At 32.0% G+C, this 20365-nt stretch overlaps 1 long non-coding RNA gene across 1 annotated transcript; it reads right to left on the reverse strand.

The window, feature by feature from the left end:
* Positions 1-2447: 2447 nt before the first annotated feature.
* Positions 2448-13141, reverse strand: LOC149792101 (uncharacterized). The gene is made up of 4 exons (XR_016423265.1): positions 13073-13141; positions 12125-12450; positions 6985-7157; positions 2448-5003 (listed from the first exon to the last, which is right to left on the reverse strand). It is a non-coding gene; the product is annotated as an uncharacterized LOC149792101 (long non-coding RNA).
* Positions 13142-20365: the final 7224 nt, after the last annotated feature.

Genomic DNA, 20365 nt, shown 5'->3' on the forward strand with positions numbered 1-20365 from the left:
ATATATATATATATATATATATATATATATATATATATATATATATATATATATATATATATATAAACATGTTCATTATCCACTTCAGTATTTTCCCATTCGTCGCAGAGTTAATTTATATTCTCTACAAGACAGCTCTCCATACCCAGTAGAAAGCCTGAGAACAATCCAAAATTGCCGGGCAGTGGTTTTTATCTTCTAGTTATTGGTTGTGTTAAGGAATAGAAGGTAAAACTATTATCAGTTGTGGATACTCCTTTACGAAAACCCGTCTGTGCCTCAGATACCAACCGTTTACTTCTAGGAAAGAGCAAGCCCTGTTGTTAAAAGAAGCAGTAAAGACGTTCCTAAGGCAACTCAATAGAGTAATAGGCCTATAACTGTTAGGATCTAATTTATATCATTTTTTGAAGTGGTTCAATGAACCATGCAGCCCATGTTTCATGAATAACATCTGTTTATAGCAAGTTTACAGGAAGAGGAAGGAAAACTTATCATGTACATTTATAATATTCATTAATAATGGAATCTGCTCTAGGTGTCTTATTAGATTTCAAATATCTCAGTACATTGGGTATCTCCGGGAGGAAATTGGATAATTTAGTACTGTGTAATGCTTAATATTTAATAGTCCCTCATTTTCATTTCTCTCCTCATTATTCTCATGGAATGTGTGTATGCCCTTAAAATAATCATTAATGCCGTTCAATTCGATAGATATGTAATCATTTGCTGGAGTCTAATTACTTATTACTGACCATTATTGAGCTACACTTGTTTTAAGGGTTCTAACTTTAACTTCACTTTGCTTCCTATGAAAGTTGACAAATTGTCTGATCGTTTTCGTATCATTGTTACTAGCAAAAAGCATGTCATTATAACTTTGGGATGTTCTTAGTCTTGGGTGAAATTTTAGTAGTATGATATTTATTTATAGGACATCTATATTTTTCGTAACTTCTGGCACATGATTTTATGTTATTTTTATAATTATTATCCATGGTCGTAATGTCAATAGATTATTTTTGTCATAAATTGTGTACGTGTTTCGCATCTGTTAAGAACGCACATTGCATAGAATTTATAAATAGATGTTTACGTCCGTGTTGACAGTTAGCAATCATAATCGTAATAATAGGACATTAAACAAAAGGCGCCTATGGCGCAGTTTTCAGTCACTAGTGAGATATGGAAGTTTCGAGAATAACTATGTGGTTTTCCATTAATTGCGCGATATTGTATGCAATCACATGCGGTCTATTGCGAAATACAGTCGCAAAATAAGGTGTATCAAAGAGAAAATTAAGCATTTAGTTTCATTGCGATTTCTGGAGTCATCCACACTTTTTCTGTTCCTGATGTAAGTCCGCAGACGTGTTTTACGTTGTACTTAGATATTTTTCCAGAGGAAAAACATTTGTTTGGACTGTTCAATGGTGATTGAAAGTGCACACTATTTGGACATAAATAACTGTTATAAATTATTCCAAGGAATTCTGGACAAAGCCATCGTCACAACGTCATGGTTTTTGAAGGACCAGTACATTTCTGTAATGGAAATTATAAGGGACTTTTCACTCGTTTAGGATTTTCATAGACCTTAATAAGGACTAACTTGGATTCACATCATTATAGCGTAATTTCCTATCACATTTTTCATTTATCGATTTAATAATCAAATGGTTTGTTAAGTTTTACAAAACTTGTTGTTTTTTCTTCTTTTCTGTTACTTAATTGTGTGACCATAGATTAGTAACACCAGCTAACTTATAATATGTCTCCTCCTCCCCAACCCGTCCAAAAATCTCTGCTATGTACTTTTATTATCACATATTTCTTTATTGTTCCATTTGAAAATATTTGATTAGAACTATCTAAAAGATCTTTTGCAATTTAATCAGAAAAATCATTTACTTCGGTTGAATGACTATCCCATAATATGGGTCGTTGCATAGAAAAGTACGGGAAAAGTCATCTACCAATAATTGTCCAAACAACATCAGTTGACAGAATATTTACAAATTCATCCAATGTGCACGGTTTCAAGATAATAGACCTTTCTAATCAAATGCATAAATAGTGTGCATATTGTTGAGTTAGTTGTTTCAATATTGCACACTTTGGGAGATTACATGAATTCTCTGTTGCCGAAAGTGTTTGAGGCTGATTTACGACATTCAAAATTATGTCAGGCCGATTTACGGCAGAACTCTAAACATTTACTCAACTTCCTTATGCTTTTGTTGGCTTTGTAATTTTCTTTTATATAAACTTAACTGTATTAGTATTGTATAAGCATTTTGCCTCAGTACGTAATAAAACAGTCGTAGCAATCAAAGCGCATTCTCTTTAATTTCACCCCAATGTTTGCAGCGTTACGATACACCAAGCTAAGACGTATCGCCATGTAAATGACAGTAACGTAATAAGCATATATCAATCCACATTAGATCAATATTTAGCAATAAATATATCATTTTACAGCAAAAATGTAAGCTATAATTGTTCTACAAAATCAATCCTTTTCTGGTATTCTTCTTAGTCTATAGAACCAAAAATATCAAATGATAATTAAAATCAACGAAATGTCTTTATTGTCAATCCAAATCTTAGAAAAATTGATTTTTATATCAACAAGAAAACATTGTACACGACCAAATACATTCAACACTATATCAAAAATATGTATTACAGAAATATTACAGAAATATTGAAATCTACATATATATCCCATTAGCAATGACTATGAAAAATCGGCAAGAACTATTGGTTAAACTCTTCTTATAATAGTGACTTTGTTAACGAAGAGATATTTATGAAATCAGTATACATGAACAATTTTTTTAAGCATACAAGAATATTTCTTAGAGTGAGTGGGACTTTTTTGGTTAATGTTGTTCGAAAAAATAACAATATACCATAAATCAATAAAAAGTAAAAGAAATAACAAAGCTATCCTTTGATACATGCCGCGGAGACCTTTGGAATACATAGAAGCAAGTAACATCCATTTCCACATTTTAATTTTTCAACTACAAATATAACAAAAGAGGCCAAAACGATGTAAAAAAGTCCTCCCCAAAATATGATCATATCTTTTCTCACGTTAGTATTTATCATCAAGCCTGTTAATAGCGTGACGTACTGGTAGCTGTAAGAGTAATAAGCATATTATTCACCCCATGACGTCATCATGTTTGTTGATAATGTAATATACTGGTAGCAGTGCCGGTAACACCAGTGCACTTCATTTGATAGCATGATTATAGAGATCGGATCAGTAACTCATTTCTCATTAGAAAAAGAGATGAATCGCAGCATCTTCTTACCCTTAGTGCTGCTAAACAGAGGACTACCTGGTCTTCACCAAATAAAATAGCCACGCACCATGAGTCCATATATTTTGTCAGTGTGAAATTAAATAGATGATAATAAAATGAAAGCAAACACATTTTGTTCTTAATTATGATACATAGATTGAAGTCTGTTCAATGTATAATGAAGACACTGTGTATCCATTTACAAGGCAGTGAGTAAATCTCAAAATATTGAGTACTCTGTTTTTTTATACACCTCCAACGGACTGGTCCATGATTGCAAAATAATTATTGGTCTGATAATATAATATGTGCAGGAACTGGTTTATATCTTTACAGAAAACTTATTATCTCAATCAATCATCAAAATGTTTCGTCAGTAATCATATGTACTATATCAATGATATTAATTCTCATCCTACAACATTAGTCTGTAGCAAGAAAAAAGATTCGGACACTTGAGCGTTTTTTGCGAAAGGGATGCCTATTAGTTGCCTAGGAAACGTAATCATATTCGTTATCATTATTGCTCCTTATGTTGTGTGGGTAAGGAATATTAGGGTTTTGTGTAGTGCTAGGATTGGAACTATAAACTACGTGCAAGTAGTCCTCTGTATTTCCTCCGTATTCAAGTCTGGCGTTTCTTCTGAGCATTGATTTCTCCTGAAAAAATGTATATATATAGATAGATAGATAGATAGATAGATATCAGTGTGTGTGCAAATTGGTTGATTGTCTTGGCCTCATTAACTTTTGTCCAACACAACGATGAACAATCATTTATTTTTAGTCCTTTGATACGTGCTTTTTCTCTCAGTTTAGAAAATTGCTGGTATCAAATTAAATTATTATTTCAGAATCATTTGTACAATTTGCTTTTATTAATACAACTCGTGTGTGTTTGTATAAATAATATTCGCTGCATATGACCCTTTTTACAATTTGTATTACAATTATATTAACAGCGACTGTTTTTAAACTGTAAAAAGTGGATGTGTTAAAACTAAAAACGATACCAATGTTAATTTCGTTTTCATAGAGAAATTATCATGTGTTACACTATGTGCAAGCAGTTGAGAAGAGAAACAGAGTGGTGGACAGTAAAACAACGTAATCAGAGATTATCTTTATTGGGACAATTCTTGCATGATTAATATCGTCATTAAGGTAAACTCATGGCGAGTGGGTATGACCTTTGCAATGTAAATTTCTCTTTTGCAAAAGATCTTGCCTTTGCAACGAATGCACTTAACATTTACAATTGGAGACTGGCACCAAAATAATATGCCTATCTAAAAAATAGTGAATTGTTTGGATTCGTGAATATAAAAGTTGAGTTGAGTCTGTAATATTGGAAACCTGACACTAAATCTGACAAGAACTGCACAGAAGTTTATGTATACAAATTAGCATGAGCATAAAAGCATACAAATGTATCGTAGCACTGAATCTACGGTGAATCTACATAGCCATTGACCTGATCTCCGTCCTTCACCACTGCATCTCCGATTGTACCGCCTAGGCACATATTGTGCATATAACATACTGCCCACGCTTTCCACAAAAGGCATGAAAACAAGAGACGGTACTCTCTCTCACTTCATTACCTCAATATCCAAACTTTTGCAAATAGGACAACAGCTACCAACACAATGGCCCCGGCTACTGACCCAATTATAGCACATCCTGAAAAAAAGACTTGACTTGAGTAAGCAATCTTAAGACTTGAATCAGCAAGCTCACGACTTGAATAAGCAATCTCAAGACTTGAATCAGCAAACTTAATATTCGTGCTGTGATGTTACAAATTCAACATGTTATACTTCCATATTGTCAGACTGTAGATTTTAAATTGTATGTTGAGATTTTGGGCACTGCATACCAATAAGACAATTTCTAACTACAATTATGAGCTTAACGAAGCACAATACATAGAACGATCAAGAAGCATAACAACTTTGAATTGTTGTGTGATAATGAGTTTGTATAATGTGATAGAATTAAAACAACAAACAAACAAAACACAGCGGATATGAAAATGAAGGAGTTAAACATACATAATATGTGGATTTGCTTTCATCTATAAAAAACAATAGAAGATAAATGGAGTATATACAAAACGTTCCACAGGTAAATAAAATGGTACACAAAAATCGTGTTATGGGAATACAGTTTAGGCAATGTCCCGTCGGGATAGTAAATGGCATTAAAAATACTGAAAAGAGATAACATTTAAAAATATGAAGGTCATCCTAATTTGGTTCTTTCTTACTGAAAATATATCCAAAATGTACACTTTATTTGTTGTTTGAAAGTGCAAATCTTGTAACAGTAAAACGCGAACGTAACAATACGATGGCATCAATTCCAGTTACTTTTCTCTAGCTAACATATTTTTTGAACAAGGGACAGACTTTGTTCACCCAAATTATTAAGACTTTAGGTTGATGTATATATGTGGATTATTTAACATTTCGTTATGCATGATAAACATCTTGTGTAGATATTATCTTAATGGATCGTATATTACCATGTGCAGATATCGCCAGGTTACGGTATTGTATAATACCCTGTGTATATATTTTCCTGATACTGTATAATATAATAATAATAATGTGCAGATACTGTCTTATCAACATACAGTACAATACCATGTGTAAATATTGTCAAGTTAGTGTATTCTTATGTATAATTAATTTAATTATTTGTCTGTTTTACATTTTTTTTATTCCATTACATGCTATTGTAATGTAATATTGTTTACTTGATTTGATATTGTCCAGAACAGAGTTCAGTTCTGACTGATGTTTTTTTATATATTTTTTCTATTTTCGACGTAAACAACTAATAAATGAAACATTGTGTATAGTTACTGACCTTGTATCACAATCAGTGACAGTTTTGATAAACAACTTTGTTTTACTTTTTTCTTTCTCAAAGTAACAATCATTAAGCTGAGTCAACGTCACAGCTCGTCGACGGGATATTTATCATGTATCAAGCTTCCATTTCTTCTGGAAGTTTGAAGTCTTGACCCCCATCCGGGAACTTGTTTGGCGTCGTAGTTAGTTTTATAGCTGATGTAATGATCAGAATTCTAGCAGCTAGCAGTTGTGCTTTAACACTTGAGACGTCAAGTTGTTTTATTTTGTGTCCAGTTTGGCCTGAGGTTTTTATTTTCTTCAAATTATTGAAATTCAAGTGATTCTTTTCCCTGGAAATGCATAAGTGCTCTGTGATCATTCTTGGACAAAGGCGTTCCTTGGAAATTATACAGAATTCAAAAACTGGAATAATATTTTCTCTGATTCAACAAGATACTGTTGACACATCAGGACAGCGCTTACTATTACAGATGTCAACGCCTTCTATCTTGGATTCGATCGGGATTTGAACTCTGATTCACTTAGAACTTTTCTTTGATAGGACTTGTGATTTTTAATTCTTGGATTTTTTTTGGTGATTTAATTCGCAATACCGTAAGTTCCTTATTTTATTTTTCACTTAGTATTTTAGGGAAATAAATTATTTGTCCAATAAATAATCCACAATACAAATATTTTAAATAAACTTGGCACTTTCTGAAGCTGTATAGTTACTGCTGATACTACAGCATTCGTTGATTATTTATTGAAGAATTTCTCCAATCTATGTAAACTCTAATCACCTGTGGCCATTGAGTTGTGTCCAATAGTCGCTGTTTGACTTCCAACAGCAGTCGTGTGTGAATCTCTAGCACTGCTTTCAATAAGCGTGCGCGTGTTTAGTTTTGTCTCTTTCCCATCAACGTCGACAGAGCACTCCACCAAATCCCTTGTGGTTTTGATGTGGCCCATGCACCTATTTCCAAACAAGTAGAGGAAAGACATAAATCAAGCTAAATTAGTACCCGCTTTGGTGATTATGTAAGTATGCGTTTATATTTACGTTTAATGCAAAAGTTGTGTTTACCATTTTATAGCAAACCTTCAAATAGAAAAGTGCAAGAGTTTATTGAAGAATCTTACAAGTTTTATCATGCACTTGATAGAGTTATCATCGTTCACAGTCAGACTCCATTTTTTTAATGCATTAAACCTTATACAATGGAATTCTAAAACATTACAACTGTCTTCCCGGATGGTCAGTTTCTCTAAAATACGTTTTAGAAAGTGTGTCAATCAAACCGACAAAAGACGTCACATAGTATTTTTCTTGATACAGCGAAAACAGAATCACTAATCAGCGCTGCGCTATACAATGGTTATCGTAAGGCTTATTTATGATTGACTCGAAACAATAGGAACGATTCAGAGGCAAAATGTAAAACAGGAATCATTATCTTCGTACGTTCTTAACCTAACAGATGGATTAGAGAGCAAAATAATATCCACAATATCGCGCTGACACTCTTTGCACTACATGTAAATCACGTCACACAAGAAAAGACAGATGTACAACACTCAAGGAATATTTACGATACTTTCTGGACGATTTTTGTGCGTCTGATGTTTTGACTATCTAACGATCCTAAGGTTGAGTCACAAGCGTGTGTGTAACTTTTAATGTGATATTTGTAAAGAAATAAACACATGTTAACCGATCCCCTAACAACAGGAGAGCATTATAAGTGGAATATATGTAGAATTAGTTTGACACCACTCTTAATTACATTGTAAATTTGATAAATAAAATGACTCTAAATACAATCATTTCAGTTGGTATTGAACTGGTTTAATTAAATTGTTACAAGTTTGTTCCTATCTAGATATTACAAAGGTTTTCCTAATTGCGATCAGTAAAGTGACCAAATGGTCAGTAAACCTAGAATCAAATTAATAACGTCCAGTGAGTGCATCTTTCTGCAGCGAAAGAAGCAAGTAACCATAAAATGGCATAAATCTAGTACTTTTCCCCCCAGCTAACGTGCTATAAAATATAACGAAGGAACTTCATTCATTTAAATCATTAAAAGACTTTATATTCATATATATAGGTAGATGCTGCTGGTATTCCTTTTTCTTTATCGCTATCAGATTCCGCGATGGTATACCCATTGAGAAGATCCAGTGGAATTTCTGACTGGTTTAGTTTCATTTACTGTTACGGTATCAATCTTCTAGTAACTGTAACTAATTCAGTAAGTAAAATGTCTTTGTACTTAAACACGTTGATTGTGAGAGTCAAATTAACTTCCTTATCTTTTTACATGTATTAACTTATTTATAAATCTGGTGAGAAAGGTAATTGTGTGCAACGGTAGTATTTACATTAATTATTTCATTAACATCCTCCACTTACAAATTGCCGAAGGTAATGTGCCTTCACTACGTTATTTTTCTTTCTTTAGGAATATTCATACAGTGGGTACTTTAAAATGTTGGTAGAATTTTCATGGTGATAGGGCAAATTTAAAATGAAATGATTGAATTTGTAGAAAGCCGTATAAATATAAATCATTATTTTACATGGAAATAATTGTCTTGGGCATTGGTTTACCAAAATTAACACTTGCCAGCTGATTCTGTTTTGTGAGTGAAGGAAATATTGCTTTAAATAATAGTACCGTGGTGCATTCTGTCAGCGTTTTTCAACTTTTAATTGAAAAATCTTGACGCTGAGGTTTGAGATGATTTTTGAATAAATCTTCAAATCAGATATAACGAATGTCATGGAGCTATTGTTGACCTACCAATCTGTCAATGTACATAAGTAAAACATTTTTTGTTTGCTTTCCCTGGGATACATCAGTATAATTTTTATCGTTTTTAATTAAATGTTTCCTACGATTTTTGTAATATCCGACTTCAGAATCATTATCCTTCCTCTACCTGGGTACATGAAACATTAAACAAAGATATATAAGGGTAGAGGACAAAATTATTTCTTAAACTCAAACCGAAAATGTATAATAAAGAGATAAAAAAGCAGCAGGGATGGCACCTATTTTTACTGATAAAAGCTACAGGTGGAAATACGTTCCAAGAAATTCAGAATATATCGCAACTCACGTTGGTTTTCCTATATTGTTTAAAGAAACTGTTTTTCGATTCACCGTCTACTTCTGTACACGGTCTTTGTTAGTCAAACACATTTACAATAATCCCCTGTTACTTTTATGTTATTAAGAAGTTATGCAATGCAATAAAAAAGTTCAATCACATTTCTTTAATGAATCGGTATTTATGATTCATTGGGGTTTTTAATCCTCTTTCCCGTAATATGTATCACATTGTATACACGTTTCTTATAAGAAAAAGAATAGGAAAAAAGGAAGCAATAGCAGACATTTGCAAACCGCAGTTGAACATAATGATTGGAAGGATCTAACATAACAAATCCTGGCGTTATTTTTTATGTCAGATCTTATATATATATATATATATATATATATATATATATATATATATATATATATATATATATATATATATATATATATATATATATATATAGTTACCTGTGATGCTCTCATAACAGTAACAAGAATAAAGTGAAGACAACAAGCTTTATAAAAATTTATCAAAATAAATTATTTCCCTAGAAAAACAAGTTTTTAAAACTTGTGCCAGATTGAGGTTTAGAAAGGCTTGTATTAGACTGAAATATTGTTCTGCCAGAAGACTGATGAGTGAAAGTCTTATTTACAAAAGAAACCTTATGAGCTAAAAAATACTCATCTGCAGCACGAGCAACATTTTCCAAGGCTTCGACCTTATGCTCATTAAGCTTTAATGTCAGCATGGATACAGTTCTTGAAATCTTCAAGTAATACAAGTTGTCTAAGACTTTCATAATAATCTTGATCAACTTTTTTGGCTAAGCACCTTCTATCAAATAACTGCTCTTTTTATCTTGCAAATTCGACGTGAGTTTGTCCAGCTTCCTTTTTATTGTTCCTGAATATTTGCCGATAAGCGTCGGGGACTAACTCATAGCCCTTTAAGATGCATTCCTTCACCAAATCACAGTCAGCATTCTGCTCTACTGACAGGGATGCATAGATATCTCGGGCTTTGCCAAAAAGTGTACACTGTAATAATTGAGTCCAATGCTCCCTGCCCATTTCAGATTTTCAGCAACCTTTTCATAATAAGGAACATGTTTGTCTACATCTTTTTTCCAGAAATGTGGGCAATAACATAATATTCTTATTGACATCAAAACTTGAATTAATATGTGAAATGGAAATGTGCTTTTCACTTGATTCCTCCATTTCTTTTATTCTAAATTGAAATTCCCTCTCTTTCTTCTTTCTTTGCATTTGTGTCTGACTCTCTCTCCCTCTCTATATCTTCCTTATCTAATTGCATTTGTTTCTCCTCCTTCTGTAAGTACATTTGTTTTTGTTTTTTGTAACTGCATTTGTCTTTCTTTCTCTTTCTTCATTGTTCTAGTTGCATTTGATTTGTTATTTCTGTAATAACATTTATTCTTTCTAATTATCCAATTGCAACTGCACTTTTTTTCTTCTTTATATTTCTGAAGTTCCACCTTCCTGAACTCCAATTCCATCTTGTATTTTCATTTTAATTCTTTAACCTTTATGTTAGAGTCTAATACAGTCTTACTGATCGAAACCAAAACACTTTTATCTAAACCATTCTTTTCTTCCAAATACTGGACCAAAATATTTTTTTTATTTCTTGCTTCGTTAAGGAAGTTTATGCTTCGGAAAGATCATATACTCTGGCAAGTTGAATCAATTCATCCTTTTTAAAAGGTCTAATTGTTCTCGGTAGGACTTGAAAGAAGGATTTCCACTTTTGATGACATTATAAAAAAGCTTGCTGATTTCCCTAAAAATTTCAAAATGATAAAATAATACTTGGGATTTAAAAAATTTCGTAAATTTGGGTAATTCAAATTTAAAATAAACAAAAAGTTTTCTGAAATATTTTAGATAAAATTCAATATAACAAATAATTTATTTCGTTAGAAAACAAGGTAAAAATGAGAAGAAAAAACTTACGGTTTTAAGAATCAAATCCAAAAATAATCCAAGAATATCCCAAGAATAAAAAATTAGAAGTCCAAGTAATAAAATGTTCTAAAGAATTTGAGTTCGAGTCCCGACGAAAATCCAAAATGGAAGGCGATGACGTATACCGTAGTCAGTATAGTACTAAAGAGTCAACAGTTCTTTGTTGAACCACAGAAAAAAACATTCCAGTTTTGAATTCCGAATAAAATTTCAATAAATGTCTTTGTCCAATAATTCTTTTCGAACACTTAAATATTCCGAAGGAAAAGAATTAATCTGTTAGAATCCAAATAATTTGAAGAAAAATTAACATTTAAGTCCTACTGGTCACAACAGAAAAAAACACCTTGACGTCTAAATGTTTTAAAAGTCCAACTGAAATATTTTCTCAAAACATCACAATTAAATCTGGCTACTGCGCTATTCCGGTATAATCAGAATTTCGAAATAACAACGTAGAAGCTATTTACATGTTTAAATCACGTACTCCTAGTACAACCTCGATTTCACTCTATAAATCCCACACTAATAATGAATTTAAAAAATGAAAAAGAAGTTGTTTACTCCAACACTTACTGGTTCTGAATTAAGTTCAGGTACTATGTCAGCATTTGATACAAAGTTATAATATTAGATTTTCGAAAAACTAAACTGAATTTCTGGAAAATATCAAATGCAGTAAATATAATTAACAAAAAAATTAAATTAAATCAAATATATATATATATATATATATATATATATATATATATATATATATATATATATATATATATATATATATATATATATATATATATATATATATATATATATATGGGGGTGGGGGTGGGGTGTATATTACCGTTGCAATATCCATTGGTCAGTGAAATATCGTTTAACGCCATATCACCACGACCACCATTTCCTCTGATTGCCTCAAATTCAACTCTTACGTTTGGACCGACGTCTACGTCTACAACTGCTGATGTCCATTTATTACCCTGGTCTCCAGTTTTAAACCACACCGAACTTGCAGAATCGCCATTTCTTGTAGCGTACAGATTTAGTTTCTCCATGTGTTCTCCATACATATGATACCAGAATAAAAGACGATGAAGTCTTACATGACGTAGAAGGCTTTGTTGCTCTCGTTCCCTAATGATCCGTCGATGTGCATGTACTAATCGTCTGCGGCAACAAGGAAAGAAACTATAGCAAAGTACTAAAACAAACGTTGTAATCCTTGTCTAAAATTCAGATCGGCTAGTATTAAGTACCCTAAATACCATAAAATAACAATTTCGTATTCATATTTGCAACAAACTTAAACTTTTGGGGCATTTTTGTGGCGAAATTTCTTCTCGATAACTTAGATTTTGAAATCACAGAATGTGCTCATTATTGCATCCTTACAAATGCATAGGATTTGCGGCATTACTCAAATTCATCAGGTCTTGTCACACACTTCTTGGTCAAGAAATCAATCGGAGAAAACAAATGTTTGGTTTAGTCTATCTCTGTTTCAGACAGCTCAACATGTACAATTAAAAATGCCAAACATTCAGCAATAAAACATCAATCTGGAAACAGGAGTTCAGCTTGTATGACAGTTGAACGTAATTAGAGGCTAATTGCATTTGCTTTACCCTACGATAAGGCATCTTAGCTTCTATAATCAGAGTGAAAAATGAGCTACCGTTTTATATTTCTTTCAGGTTCACCTCAACAGATATATGTAAAACAATACATTATTATTTCTCAAAATGAAGTAAAACAGGTCTCAAATTTTATATAGTATAATACAACCTACCAGTCCTGTTTGTATGGCCACCATGCGGGCCAGTTCTCCCGGAGGATGCAGCTCAAAGTTACATATATCTGGAATTAACGACAGAAAAGTTTTACATACGTGTGTTAAATTTTATTAGATTGGAATAGAAGAGTCAGGGCAATAGCTAAATTTAAAAGAGTGAAGAAATGTTTAGCGAGTTTTATCAACCTATATTTCTACTGTATGAAACAATAAAGAACACCAGACCACTTCTTAGCCACTACATCAAAAACACACACAAAATAGCATCAACCACCTTTTCAAGCACTATATATGAACAATAACTAGAAGACCACTTTCTTAAATACTACATAAACAAACGACTATCTTCTCAACTAATGCAAAAATAATAAACTTCATCATGTCACTTCGTTAAATACTGGACATAAGACAAAAACACATTGTTATGAATATTTAATTTGCATTGTCTGCCTGTTATTGTTTTTCGTTTTTCATTTCATTATATGTATTGATAGTGTAACATTCTATTTGAACTTGACCTTGTCCAAAATCAATCTCATTTTCTACCTGCCCTGGGACATTGATTTGGTTTTGTTGTAAACATTTTTTCTGTATCTACAACTTTGGAAATTTCCCATGAATTGTCAGGTATACCTGGTGTTTGCTATAGATTTCCCATGAATTGCCAGGTATACCTGGTGTTTGCTATACATTTTACTTTATAATGATATTAATATACTTCTAGTTATATCGAAATTTTTTATTTTGTAACATTCTGAAATTTCCAGAAGGAAACATTACATTAGGTAATAGTTTCTTTTATAGAAAATGTTAATTGTGATTTGAGGTCAAGTAGAGGATTATAAAACATTTTTTCTACAAATTAATTATTCGTCCTATAAGATCTTAAGGAAGAATCAGTTATATTGTTGCTGTGTTCAGTAGTTTATTTGGGTTGACATTTTATTGAAATTATTTAGTACCGGAAATACAAATGCTCTTCAAAATTAACATTCTTGGAAATAGAGACTTGAATTTCTACTGAAATTTCAAATAAGGATTTAAAGAAAGATTTATTTCTGGGATTGTATTATTGTTATCCAACAAAAGATTGTTGATACTTGCCACTACACGCGCCACCATGGGCACATTAACACTTCCGGCGTTGGATTGCATGATCCCTGTCCGATTTTCCAGCCAGCGGAAATATCGTTCCAGTCACACGTGCCATCTTCGAAACTACAGTTGACTAATGGCGCTAATGGCGGATTGTCTGCCAAGGTCAAAGGCATAAAGAATGTAAATTATTTAAACTAAACATCTATTCTGTATCTCGTTTTGAAAAGCTACTTTACTGGTTTTGAATCTTTGAAACTATAACACTTTATAGAGCGAATTTGCATTCGAAATGAAAACTTTATTTTATTTCTGCCTTATACTAAAATGACATTTTCCTGACAATAGCAAATTGCACATGTCTCTAAAATCATGATATTAATTAACTCGTAATCAGCTGAGATGGGCAATATGTGAATCTCTATTCAACGTTTCCGAGATATGTTTGCACGCTGTTTATCATATGGAGTCAGAAGTGACAAAGGGAGGAATCTGGTTTACGAGAAGCCTCATTCTCGACCCATGTGAGAATATTCCAGTATCACACTGCATTCATTGCAGGAAAGTCGGATTGAATTGCTAGAACTGCAGTTACATGCTCTGGTGACTTGTGCATATAGCAAATATAGACTTTTAGTACAGCTATACATTCATTAAAGGGATGTACAGTACAACCAGATGTTGCGTTTAAACGCTCAGATTGAAATCAAGGATATCAACCCATGAAAATGTTTATTATATGTGTGTGTGTGTGTGTGTGTGTGTGTGTGTGTGTGTGTGATGTAAAGAAAACATAAGTAAGCAGAGAAAGGGGAGGAAGAAGAGAAAGAACTGGTGCTGGTGCGATTAACCAAATAATTGGTTAGTATATCCATATACGTGTATAAAGATCATTTATACATATGTTCGTTTATCGATGCTGTAAGAAGACATTTTAAGACCATGACACTTACTATTTTACACTGAATTTAGAACAACACTTTCCTTACATTCAACAACGGTAGCTTGAGGTGACAAAAGTAAATTGTAACTGTTTGGTCTCGACGATCGAGAGCAGAGAATGCCATTCCTATCTCACCTAACAAAGGTAGACTATAAATTTGCCCATCCACTGATTAGATGACGTGTCACAGTCATGCTCAATACTTAATGTAAGATGGGAATATCTGTGTTATAACCTGCCTATGTGCTTAAAATGAAATTCAGTATGAGATAAGAGAGAGATCAAAGACAAAGGTATGCTTAATCTCTGTACAATGGAAAAGATAGGGACTGGCTACCCATTTCATTCTTATCAGTTGATGATACGATACAGGAATCATAAAGGCCAATGTAGATTCTTTATTTAATAATTATTTGGTTATGATTATTTCAATCGAAGTTCGTGTTTTTGTTTGGCATGCATAAGTGTTGTATATTGCAAGGTATGTTACCTTGGTGCGATCCCGTTAATATATTTGTTTCCACTACCTCTGGTCCTTATTACTGTAACTACCAAACATTAGTTTCAAGTCGTTTATTTATCGTTTATTTATCGGTATGACGATGCAAAAATCGATGCTGAGAGAGACAGAGACTATACTTTCAGATAGATAGATAGATAGACTGATAGATGAAATAAACTGACAAGCAACGGTGCAAAACTAGTTTCTAACTATCCTCAGCGTTTTCGACTCTAAATGTGTCTTATTCAAAGGTGAACACAAAACAGAGAGAAGCAAACAAAAAAGACCCAGAAAAATCGTCGAAAGTTACAAACTTTTACATGACAATTTCTACAGGAGTGAAAGGAAGAAATTCTGTATGGTTCTAAGAGATAAATGAAACATGTGACAGGAATCTACAGCATAATGAAGTTAATCCAAATTAGTCCTTCCAAAGGTATATAAAAGTCCTAAACGTATGAAAAGTTCCTTATAATTTTCAATACCGGAAATAAACTGTCAAGATGGCGTTGCCCAGAATTCTCTTGAATAAATTATCAGTTCTAGAATAATAGTGCTGTCCAAATAATGAGCACTTTCTCTCACCACTGAACAACCCCAACAAATGGTTTTTCTCTCGAAAAATATCAACGTACAACATAAAATACGTCTGCAGACTTACATGAGGAATCTAAAACGTGTAAAGGACTGCAGAAATCGGATTGAAACTGAAGGCTTAATTTTCCCCTTATAAACACCGTATATTGCGATTGTATTTCGCAACAGACCCAATGTGACAACATACACAATTGATTTACGATGAGCTAAGTACATTCACATGACCTCACGCAATCAATGGGAATCCACAGAATTCTTTCCGAAACTTCAGTATCCCATCAGTCACTGAGAAACTATCCCATATGCGCAATTTTAAGTCTTATTATTATAATTATTATTACTATTTGTCTTCACATACATAACATCTATTTATACCTCCTACGTAATATGCGTTTTTAACAGAGCCAAATTACGTACACAATTTAAAAGAAGAGAAATTCTATACGGTTTGCAACCATGAATAAAACTTACGACAATTTAAAACTATCACATACCAGAAGTTAAAAAATATAGATCTGCCTAACAATATATATCCCTTAGTTAATTACAGGTCATTACACAATCCAATATTGTATCCTAAACCAGTAGTTAATCCCAAGTCAGAACATAGTCATAACATAATTCATTATTTAGTACAATATCATTACACAATCTATTGGTTAATCCCAAGTCATTGCAAAATTCAATAGTTAATCCCAGTCATTACATAATCCTTTAGTCAATCTTGCTTCTTGCCCATTCCATTAGCTATTGTCTAGTGATCACAAAATCCAGTACTTAATCACAACTTATAGCATAGTTCATTATTTAATACCATGTCATTACCGAATTCATTTGTTAATCACAAGTGATTATGCAATCCTTTAATTAATACCAGGTCATTGCAGATTCCATTAGTTAATCAGAAGTCACTACAAAATCCAATATTTAATCACAAGTCATATCATAATGTATTAGTTAATCGCATGTCATTACAAACTCCATTAGTTCATCACAGGTCGTTACAAATTCCAATAGGTAATCACAAGTCGTTACAAAATCCAATATTTAATCCCGTGTCATTACAAAATCCAATAGTAAATCCTTCTCTTTTAACAATCCATCAACCATTCCTAGCCATTGCACGATTCATTATTTAATTCCAGTCATTACACAATACATTTTTTATCCCATGTAATCCAAGAGTTAATACCACGTCATTACAGAATTCATTAGTGTATATCGAGTAATTACGCAGTCCAAGAGTTAATACCACGTCATTACAGAATTCATTAGTGTATCCCGAGTAATTACGCAGTCCAAGAGTTAATCTCAAGCCGTTGAACAATCCATTAGTTAATCACAAGTCATTACAGAATCCAAGAGGTAATCACAAGTCATTACAAAACCCAATAAGTAATCACAAGTCATTACAAAATCCAATAAGTAATCACAAACCATTACAAAATTCAATAGGTAATCACAAGTCATTACAAAATCCAATAAGTCATTACAAAATCCATTAGTTAATCACAAGTCATTACAATATCCAATAAGTAATCACAAGCCATTACAAAATTCAATAAGTCATTACAAAATCCATTAGTTAATCACAATTCATTACAAAATCCAATAAGTACTTATATATATATATATATATATATATATATATATATATATATATATATATATATATATATATATATATATATATATATATATATATATATATATATATATATATATATATATATATATAAACATGGTCATTATCAACATAGGTATTTTCCCTTTTGTAGCAGTGTTAATCAATTTTCTCCTTAAGCCAGCTATCCATACCCAGTCGAATGCCTGAGAACAATCCAAACGTGCAAGCCAGTGGTTTTTATCTTCTAGTTAATGGTTGTATTAAGGAATAGAAGGTAAAACTATTATCAATTTTGGAGATTCCTTTACGAAAACCCGTCTGTGCCTCTTATACCAATCGACTACTTCTAGACAAGAGCAAGTCCTATTGTTAAAAGGAGCAGTAAAGACATTCCTAATGCAACTCAATAGAGTAATACGCCTATAACTGTTAGGATCTAATTTATACCATTCTTGTAATGGTTCAATGAACCTTGCAGCCCAGTTTTCAGGAATAACACCTGTATATAAAATGAGGTTTAGCAAGTTTACAGGAAGAGGAAGGAAAACTTATTATGTACATGGAATCTGCTCTAGGTGTCTTATTAGATTTCAAATTTCTCAGTACAGTAGGTATTTCCTAGGAAGAGATTGGATAATTTAGTACTGTGTATGTTTAACATTTAATGGTTCCTCGTTTTCATCTTTCTCCTCGTTGTTCTCATGCGATGGGTGTATGCTCCTAAAATAATCATTAATGCCGTTCAGTTCGATGGATATGTCATCATTTGCTTAAGTCACATTACTTATGATTTACTGTTATTGAGCTGCACTTGTTTTAAAGTTTTTAACGTTATCTTCACTTTGCTTGCATTGCATAGTATGATATTTATTTATCGGGTTATGTATATATATATATATATATATATATATATATATATATATATATATATATATATATATATATATATATATATATATATATATATATATATATATATATATATATATATCTTTTGTACCTCCTGGTACATGATTTTATGTTATTTTTATAAGTCTTATTCATGGGTGTAATGTCTATAGAATTTTCTAGTTAAAAATTGTGTACGTGACTCGAATCTGTTAAGAACGCATATTGGGTAGGATTTATAAATAGATGTTTAGGTACCTGTTTATAGTTAGTAATTATAAATTCTAATAATAAGACTTAAAATAGCGCCAATGTCGTAATTTTCAGTGATTAATGAAATATGGAAATTTCGAGAATAATTATGTGGTTTTCCATTGGTTGCGCAATAGTGTGTGCTGTCACATGGGTCTATTGCGAAATACAATTGCAATATACGGTGTATTAAGGAGAAAATTAGACATTCAGTTTCATTCTGATTCTGGAGTCATTCACACTGATGTAAGTCTGCAGACGTTGGAATTTCGACAACCTGCCAATTGGGAGTCCCATCATCTTTATTTTTTATCAATCGTCAATTAGATCTGTTTTAGGTTGGTCTGAAATTCCACCAGAGTATAAATGGCTGCCGGAACCTCAAGAAGATGATTTCTCTATTAAAGAAAAACAAATTATAGATGAACCACAATATCGAGATGGATATCCATGGCGTCATTATGCAGATGATCGTATTAAACTTTCTGATGGTAGATTATTTCCTAAAACACCGTTTTCAATGATTTATTTTGATAGAAAAACTTCCTATCATATTGTTTATGAAAAAGATATCAGATCATTGGCTGATGAAATAAAAACTGAGCATATAACTACATTCACGATACTAGTGCAATTATTTAAAAATTATATCCTGTAGTATCCTAATAACGATCTAAAAAAGAAAATTATTGAAACGATACAACATTTAAATCAAATTGTATCAGATCTTGAATTTACTGATCGAGTTATTATTGAAATAATAAATACCAGTACTTATTATATAGTAAGTAAAAAAATAACAAGCATCAGACAACTATATATTAATCACTATAAATTAGCTGAAGAGAATTTATTAAAATTTGTATTACCAGGATTTGAAAATGACGAATTTAAAAATCAGTCAGTAATCTTATCAATGCAAACTTTCCCAAAATACTTGAATTATGGAGAAAAACTTCACCACCAGCATCTCTTCTCAAACATAACAATGATCCGTATGGTGGCGGCAGACAAATTTCACAAGGAATTGTAAATATAACTTCAGCGAGTACGGTCAATCTTGTAAGTGATGCAATCGATGGCAGTTCTCAAATAAATCTTGAAAAATCAAATCAAGCTCAGCAAGGATATATTTTACATCCATTTACACCTCAAGTACCTCCTGGATATTTGATTGTACAAGAGCCTATTAATCCTGTTTAAATAAGATGTCATAATAATTTATTGTCAAGAATACATTTCAAACTTACTGACCAATCCGGACACTTTATAGATTTAAGATATGAAAATTTTAATATAAATTTATATTTAAGATCTTAACGATTTTTGATCATATAGAGTGTTTAACAATTAATTATTTAATCAAGAGGTATTATATAATGTACC

This window comes from Sinohyriopsis cumingii, chromosome 9 (genome assembly GCF_028554795.1).
Source record: "Sinohyriopsis cumingii isolate HCF-2022 chromosome 9, ASM2855479v2, whole genome shotgun sequence".
NCBI classification, from domain to species: domain Eukaryota; kingdom Metazoa; phylum Mollusca; class Bivalvia; order Unionida; family Unionidae; genus Sinohyriopsis; species Sinohyriopsis cumingii.